The sequence below is a fragment of the Capricornis sumatraensis genome, chromosome 1 (assembly GCF_032405125.1).
Source record: "Capricornis sumatraensis isolate serow.1 chromosome 1, serow.2, whole genome shotgun sequence".
Taxonomy (NCBI): domain Eukaryota; kingdom Metazoa; phylum Chordata; class Mammalia; order Artiodactyla; family Bovidae; genus Capricornis; species Capricornis sumatraensis.
This window is the reverse complement of record NC_091069.1, coordinates 3,574,381-3,583,283: the sequence shown is the minus strand read 5'-3', so window position 1 is coordinate 3,583,283 and position 8,903 is coordinate 3,574,381.

Genomic DNA, 8,903 nt, shown 5'->3' with positions numbered 1-8,903 from the left:
AGAAATCTGAAGCACAACGTGGCCGCTGGGCTGCCGGCCAACGTCTCCAGGACAGGGACTTCTCCTTATCAAGGGAGGGACTCCGGGCATCACCTCAGTTCCTTTGTGACTGTTGCTGACAGGTTTGCACGCTCAGTGCTGGAAACTTCCATTAAATGGATGCGCTCTGCAGACAGGAGGTCCCCTCATGAGGCATTCTCTCCATGGTTGCATGCTCTGGGCCTGGGTCTGCCCCAGCCGCCTAAGGGTTCCCCAACCCAAGGAAATGTGGCTGGCCCAGGTCCTCCCCAAAAGCAGGAAGCAAGTCAGCTGGAGGCAGGGGTTCCAGAAGCAGGGGTCCCCTGTGCACTCCCCCATGCAGGGGTTCTGGGCCGAGCCTGGGGACAGGTCTGTGTGCCTCCCCAGCACAAAGACACCCCTGTCGGTTCTCAGCTGGGGGCTCTTGCTCTTACAGAGTACCCCCAAGAGTCTGGCAGGGGAAGGACCAACCCAGCCCCCAGGGGGTGTGTGGCTCCGGCCACACAGTGGTGGAGTGGCCAGGCCACACAGCGGCTGGAGTGGCCTGCCCCCAGGGAGTGACATGACTCAGGGCTGCCCTCCCCGTCCCCAGTCAAGGCAGCACGTCCAGCTCACCCCCCACTGGCTGCCCGGGACCCTCCCACCTAGAGAGGGTCTCCATGCCTGGGGTGGGGGTAGCTGCTGGGACAGTGTGGGCTGTGGGGGGTCAGGAAGGGTGTCTGATCGAGGAGGGGAAACTCAGGGGCCCTCGACGGGGTGACAGGCTGTTGACATGGGCTCGGGTGGCCTCTGGGGCCAGGGTCTGTCCCAGCAGGGTGTCACTGGCTCCCACGGTCCTGCCAGTGACTGTTCCCTTCCGCACCCGCCACTTCTGGCAGCCACGTGCCAGCTCCCCAAGGGGAGGAGGCCCCTGCAGGAGTGGAGACCAAGGGAACCTTGGCTGCTGGAGTGGGGTCTCCATCCAGGCGGGGTTGCAGCCCCTCAGTACTCCACTGGGAAGACGGCATCCGACTGGGATCCCTGGAGGTGTCTGCTTGACTGTGGGTGCACAGGATGGGCAGTGAGGAATGGGGTCTCCTCTGGGCCAGACACGCTCACACCCAGACGCACGCTCACACCCAGACTCACTCTCACACCCATTGCCACCTGCAGAGGCTTCAGCAAAGGCCTGAGACTGGATCCAGGCAACCTGACCGGGCAAGCAGAAGACATTTCTCAATGCTTTGACGGGTTTTCAGACATAAAATGAGAGAGACACCTCTGATTTTTTTAATTCCTGTAGAAAGCTGGTCACGACAACGGCACCAGCGACAAGCGGGCTGTTGTGGCTCGTGACATGATGTGGCCCGGGAACGCCAGCCCCGAGGTGCCCATCCGCCTCCCCCCAGAGCTGAGCATTTATGGATGGACGTGGAGCAGGTGTGAACAGACTCAGGGCAACCACCCAGAATCTCAGAGAGAAGTGCGTTCGGTAGCTGGGAGACAAAAGGAGATGGAATCATACCAAGTGCTTATTAAAAGCAGAGCGGGCAGAAAAAGGGACAAGGTGTGCACAGCAGTCAGGAACAGGGCAGAGGCCACCCCACCCCAGCCCCTCGGAGGCCCAGCCTTGGGAGGATGCTGGCCCACCCGCCATGGACACGGGCTCGGCTGCCAGGCAGGAGTCCACACGACCACAAAGCGGGCACCCCCACAACATTTGCACCTCATCTTCACCCCAGGCCAGACCAACGGTCGCAAAGGTGCCTTTTCCCTCTGGGGGCTCAAGTTCGGGTCAGCACCTTGGCAGCTGAGACGGGTGGGCGTCTCAGGAGCTGCAGCATTTTCTTGTGAGATTGCTGAGCTACAGCTTCCCGTGGGTCGCGCAGGGCTGTGTCCTTGGTGCCAGACAGGCGTGCTGGCTGGGCTGGTGCACACAGGCATGCCATCCGGGACCTCAGTCCATCACCCTACTGCCAGTCTCGCCCCTCTGGAGCTTGAGAGGCTTGGCTGGGGCCTCCAGGGGAGGAGTTCTTGAGGGCAGCTGGTGGACCAGGGCCACGTTCAGGCCCGGTGAAGTCAGTGGAAGCTTGAGTGCCAAGCAGGGTGGTCTCGGAGGACTCAGGGATGCCCAGAGAAAGCAGATAAAAATCTTTACCCAGGACTGCTCCAGCTCCAGCCCCCCAAGTTCTAGGTGACCACATGGGTTCACACGGGACCTCCATTCCAGCCCTGGGCACCTCCAGGGAGACTACCCAGCCCCTGCAGATCCCTTCTCTAGCTTGGACCCCCATTATCTCCAGGGTCTCTCCAGGGCTCTGCAGTGGAGAACAGCTCACCCAGAGAGCCTGCCTGCAGCCTCGACTGTCCCAGGATGCCAGGCAGGGACTTCAGACTCGCTCTCAGTATCCATAGCCCCTCTCTAGCCCAGCTCGGGGCCTGGGGCTTCAGCCCAGCAGCTCCAGGAATCTGGACGGAGGGGTCACAGGGAGCCCATCGCCCCCCCTTGGTGCTGAGGCAACACCTGTGGCTGGTTCCCAGCTATCCTGCTGCACAGGGTGGGTTGGGGGTCTTCCCAGGGGAACCCTCCCCCAAGGGCCTCCCCCAAGAGCTGGTGCTAAGCCTGGGTCCTCGGCAAGAGGGGCTGAGGTGGACGGGGAGCCAAAGAAGTCTAGAACCTCTGCTCATCACAGCTCCATCAAGAGAATGCAGAAGCTCTGGAGGCATAACTAATATACAGAATATGTCTTTTAAGGGGAAAGAAGCAGAACACTTGAAGAGACATTTCACAAAAGAAAAACGATGACCAACAAGGACATAGAAATATGCTGCCTGCATCTCTAACCAGGAGAACAGCAATTAGAAACACCAAGAGAAGGGGTTATATTCCAAATACCAAGAGTAACAGTCAAAAAAACCCAAAAAGCCAGCGCGTTCCCTGGGGGCCCAGTGGTCAGGGCTCCGGACTCTCACTGCCATGCTGCTGCTCAGGCACTCAGTCATGCCTGACTCTTCGCGACCCCACGGACCACAGCACGCCAGGCCTCCCTGTCCTGCACCGTCTCCAGGAGTTTGCTCAAACTCATGTCCATTGCGTCAGTGATGCCAACCAACCATCTCATCCTCTGTCCCACCTTTCTCTTGCCTTCAATTTTTCCCAGCATCAGGGTCTTTTCCAGTGAGTCGGCTCTTCACATCAGGTGGCCAAAGTATTGGAGCTTTAGCATCAGTCCTTCCAATGAATATTCAGGGTTGATTTCCTTTAGAATGGACTGGTTGGATCTCCTTGCAGTCCAAGGGACTCTCAAGAGTCTTCTCCAGCACAACAATTCAAAAGCATTAATTCTTCAGCGCTCAGCCTTCTTTGTGGTCCAACTCTCACATCCATACATGACTACTGGAAAAACCATAGCTTTGACTAGATGGACCTTTGTCAGGAAAAGTGATGTCTCTGCTTTTTAATACGTTGTCTAGGTTTGTCCCTGATAGCTCAGTTGGTAAAGAATCCACCTGCAATGCAGGAGACCCTGGTTTGATTCCTGGGTTGGGAAGATCCCCTGGAGAAGAGAACGGCTACCCACTGCAGTTTAGAAACACCAAGAGAATCCCATGGACAGTCCCTGGGGTCACAAAGAGTCGGACACAACTCAGCAACTTTCACTTCCATTTTCACGAGGTCTGTCACAGCTTTTCTTCCAAGGAACAATCGCACTTTAACTTCACGCCTGCAGTCACTGTCCGGTGATTTTGGAGCCCAACAAAATAAAATCTATCACTGCTTCCACGTTTTCCCCTTCAGTTTGCCATGAAATGATGGGACTGGATGCCATGATCGAGATCAACATTTCTCAAATGTTGAGTTTGAAGCCAGCTTTTTCACTCTCCTCTTTCAACCTCATCAAGAGGCTCTTTAGCTCCTCTTCACTTTCCGTCATTGCCATGGCCCAAGTTCAGTTCCTGGTTGGGGAACTGAGATCCCACAAGCCATGTGGCATGGCAAAAAAGAAAAAAAAAAAAAAAAAAAAAGCCACAACTTGGCATATACGCTCTGCATATAAAGAAATAATCTTGTCCGTGCTTAGTCACTTAGTCGTGTCCGTGTCTTTGCGACCCCATGGACTGTAGCCTGCCAGGCTCCTGTGTCCAGGCGACACTTCTGGACAGCCATTCTGGACAGCTGGACACTCCTGTGTCCAGCCATTCACTTCTCCAGGGGATCTTCCCAACCCTGGGAAGATCCCCGCATTGCAGGCAGACTTTTTACCACCTGAGCCACCAGAAAAGCCCTGTCTAGATTATTTTAAGTTTCTACGCATTAGTAAGAAAGAGAGCCACCCAGTTAGCGCAGCCCAAATGAAAGTGGGCAGAGGAAACCCCAGGAATTTCCCAGAAAGGAAGCGTAAGCACGGTCGACCTCTAAAATGCTCACCCTCCTCTACCTCAGGGGATGCCCAGTGACACAGCCACGGGGTTCTGGGTGAGCCCACCGTGCGCCCACCGACGGCCTTCCGAGGACTGGAGGTGCCAACCTGAGCTGGAGGCAGGAGCAGACCAACCCCCCCGCCACCTCGATCTCTGAGACCCCAGGACTCCTGGGCTCAGACCCATGGGAAGGGCTCCCTGCCACACCCCCAGCGGGCCTCCAACCCCTGCCGAAGGGGCTGCAGTCCACGTGGGGGCCCATGGCCCTGCTCACTCGCTGGGGCCTTGGAGTCCGGACGAGCCCAGAAGAGAGGGTGAGAGCAGGAGCCGTGTTCAGGGCTCCCTGTCCTGGTCCCCAGCGCCCAGCACTGAATCAGCAGCTAAGACCCCTAGAAAGGCCCCCGGGGACTTTGCACGTGGTGGCGGTCCATCTGCACAGCTGGAGCCTGAACCTCCGGCTGTCACACCTCTGGGGACGCTCTGAGTGACCCACTTCCTGCGGCGCCTTTGCCTGGGGCACCTGCTGGTCTGCCAGCGCTCTGGCTTGCACGCTCACCACCAACACTCACCACCTGTTCTCCGCTTTTCTAGGAGGACCTTCATCTCTCTGCTAATAGAGACCTTTAGGGCATTTCTTTTCCTGTCTTTAGTCCTGATGCCTTATTATGACAACTCAGATATCCAGAACCTTGGCTACTAAGTCTGGCCTCCAGCGACCTGGGGTCCACCCTGACCTAACGGGGGACACTTCCAGAGCTTCACTGTTAAGGTGGGGTCTGCTGGAAGTCTCTGCTGAGTGTTATCAGAGTATGAGAATTCTAACTGTAGCACTTTCCATCCTGAATAATACATACCGAGTGTGATCAACTTGTTTCTACCCCTGGTTTTCCTCTTCGGCTTCCATGTAAATTACGCTGATATGTTCTCTCATGTTGAATGTTTATTCCTGTTCAGATGCTGTTGAGCATGATGTCTTCGTCTGGGTTCCCTTGACTTATGCTCGGCAGCAGGAACTGGACCGTAATTTTCTGTTGCTGGGCCTCTGGCCAGGTTTTGATGCAGAGAAACCTAGTTTTATTCATCAGTCTACCAGGTGTCCTTGCACGGACCCCACCCCGAGCCTCGTCCCCCAGACACACCTGACCCTGAGATCAGGGTGTCTCCCGGACAATGACATGACAGTCTACACGGCACAGCTTCTCTTGGCGGCATAGATCAGCGGTGTGTCTTAAACTTCAAGACACCTTGGACCAGCGAGCGTGGGTCCTTCTAGTCAGCGGTCTAGAGGTTCCAGGACAGGGCGCCCGGAGGATGCCTGGCACACACCATCCCTCAGCAGCTGAGCTGCCATAAGCGCCAGGCCAGTGACGCCCAACGCTGGAAACTTGTGGAACCCGCCCCAGAGGGACTGCCCTGCCGGCGTACCGACCACCCCCTGGATGAAGCATCTCAGCACCCTCAAGCTGAACAGCAGGCCAGTGTGAAGAAAGACACGGAAATAAGGACATACTTTCCACCCCGCAGACAGCCGCTCTGCCCTTCCGTCATCTCATGCTTCAGCTGACCGACTCCTACTAATGAAACTGGACCAGACACCGATGCAAGGTAGAAGCAAAGCCTTTAGGGATGACTTTGGTGGCAAGTGCTGAGAACCACTCATTTTAAAATGAGAATAAACACTCAAACTTTATATCAAGCTCTGTGCATGCAATTCGTTACTTTTCTGTAGGTATGTTCTACTTCAATTAAAAAAAAAAGAACACGGACTGTACTGCACACAATGAAAATTTAACACCTGGAATAAAAACAGGCAAAAAAAAAACACCACATTTCTTACAAAATAAGAGACTAGAGAGATTTATCAGTTCAACTGGAGACAAATGGTTGAAAAAAAAACACTTTAAATTCAAGTCCTGGGACTTCCCTGGTGGTCTAGTGGTTGGGACTCCACAGTTCCCTTGCAGGGCAGTTTGATCCCCAGTCGGGGAGCTGGGCTCCCACATGCCACACAGCCAAAGCAAAATTTAAAAAAAGGAATGTATGAAAAAACCAAACAGGAAGGTATGGCCGGGTCATGTTGACGTCTGGCAGGAATCATCACAACATTGTAAAATAATTATCCTGTAATTTAAAATAAAAATTTTTTAAATAGATTAAAAAAGACATGAATTGTCAGCTGAAAGGAAAAATGCACAATATAAGAAAAAAAGTTGAGAATTGCGGGAAAAAAATCCCTGATGCTTCAGCCTGCCTGGCACTGCTGACGACGCCTCCCGGATGCTCACAGGCTTCCACCACAGGCCCCCGACAGGAATGAGCAAAGAACAGGCATCGTCTGGGACATGTGAGTCCCCATCTCAAAGCTCAGTCCCTGGAGCGGCATGCTTGTCAATGTAACCAGTCACATCACAGAGCATTTTAAGCTGTAGATACGGAACGTGTGTACAGATAGGTGCCCGAGAGTACGTCTCAGCAGCCCCAACCCCAGGCAGCACACTCGGGCTGGAACCGTTCCCACGCAGCCTGGCCAAGTGCAGCTGAGACCTGCGGAAAGCTACTTGGAGTTCCCACTTACCAGATGAAAACACGGGGCCAGACACGAGCTTCCAAGTGTGTTAGCTTCCGAGCCTCATAACACCACGTCTAGACTTCACTTCCATGGGAGAGTTGAGTTCTATGCTGTTGCTATTCCTCTGTACCAGGAGCAACCCTAAACTCTCACGGCCAAGCAGGGCTCCCCTGAAACCACCTCTTACAAGTTACGTCTGGGCGTGAGGGCGTGGAGACCAGACTGTATGGTTTACAGCACTTTATCATTCATCCTGCCAAAGTGGCTTTTCCTCGCTATTTAGGAAGTAACTTGGAAAACGGTAACTTGCTCTTTCTAAAGAAGAGAAAACACACAGACCCCTCTGCTGGCTGAGCACAGGAAGGGGGAGGGAGCCAGGAGCCAAGCTTCTTCCCAGGGCAAGTTCCGCCCCTGAGACTTCACACCCCAAGACCTCAATGGGATCCACAGCTCAGGCCTTGGCACGGAGACCCCGAAAGAGAGAGTGCAACACGACTCTGCTGGCAATGCCAGACCCGTGCGATGCAGCCTGAGACAGCCCCGACCTGAGACCTGGCCTGGCGAGATGCCACCATGTGGCGCTCTGCACCCCACCCACGCTGATGGACTTGGCCGTGACCCTGACCCAGCAGCCCAGCCCATCTGCCCCTCCACCAGAAACTAAGGCCACAAACTGGGAGAAGAGGTGCTTCGAGGCTGCCCATGCCCGCTTCTCAGAAGCCAAACTGCCTTTCACCAAGCAGGTCGGCGTCAATTACAAAAGGTTATCCGAGTTCAACTTAACAAGAGACTTTATTTCAAGTAACTTTTTCCCCACCAAGTAACACCTACAGTTTTAAGGAGCAGATGTACAACCCAGGGACTTCCCTGGCGCTCCAGGGGTCGGGACGCTGCTTCCACTGCCAGGGGCGTGGGTTCAATCCCTGATCGGGGAACTAGGGTCCCTCAAGCTGTGCAGCCAAAATAATAAATAAAAGACAACACCAAAAAAGGAAAACATGTAACGCAGATGCAAATTTGGAATTATGCTACTTTTCCGTGTGCCAGAGCAGAAAACAAGAGTTTGGACCCAAACAGCCCAATCAGACATGGATCTGTGGTGACGTGCAAAGTCAAAGGACACACGGGAAGACAGCCTTCATCTGGCGTGTGCAAGCGTGTGTACAGATACATTAACGCCTCTGCACGTGTTATTTGGAAAGTAAGCGGCTCACTCACCCGTTTCACCTGGGCTGTGGGGATCCCAGGTCACAGCCAAGGACACTCACGCGAACCTCCTCACCCGGCTGGACAGGTGGCAGGCTGGAATTCTGCAGGGCAAGGAAGGGCTGCCCGGCCCTCTGTGGTGAGAGCGAGACAAACGGGCAGCTGCCCGGAGGGCGGAACTTCTGCAGGGCGCGCGCAGCCCAGTCCCAGGGCAGAGGCGACGACTTCACCGCCACAGCCAAGAGACGAAAATTCCCGCCGTGGGAACGCGTCCGACGCTCGCTGCAACGTGCAGGGGGCCCAAGGGGCACGTGCGGCCCCACGTCCCGAGCACTGGCCTGGCTGAGCACCCAGGGGCCGTGGTGCCGCAGGTCCTCACTGAGCTCAGTGGAGGGCGCCCAGCATGAGGACAACCCCCAAGATGCCCCACAGCCGACTGACTGTGTTGGGAGACCCAGAGTTTGCCCAGAGGTTCAGCAGGCCTGGGACATCTGGCCCAGGGGCTGGAAGCACCTATCGGTGGTCCCTAAAAAGCTTCCACCTCCTCTGACTCCAGCAGGACCACTCTGAATGTGCTCAGAATGTCACCGGTTCTGGCCTCGTCAAGGAAGAGCATCTTCTCTTGATAAGAGAGCAGTTAGCCAGAAACCACCAGAAGCTTCTCCACAGTACGGAGCGGGGACCCTGACCCACAGAACCAGCCACGACA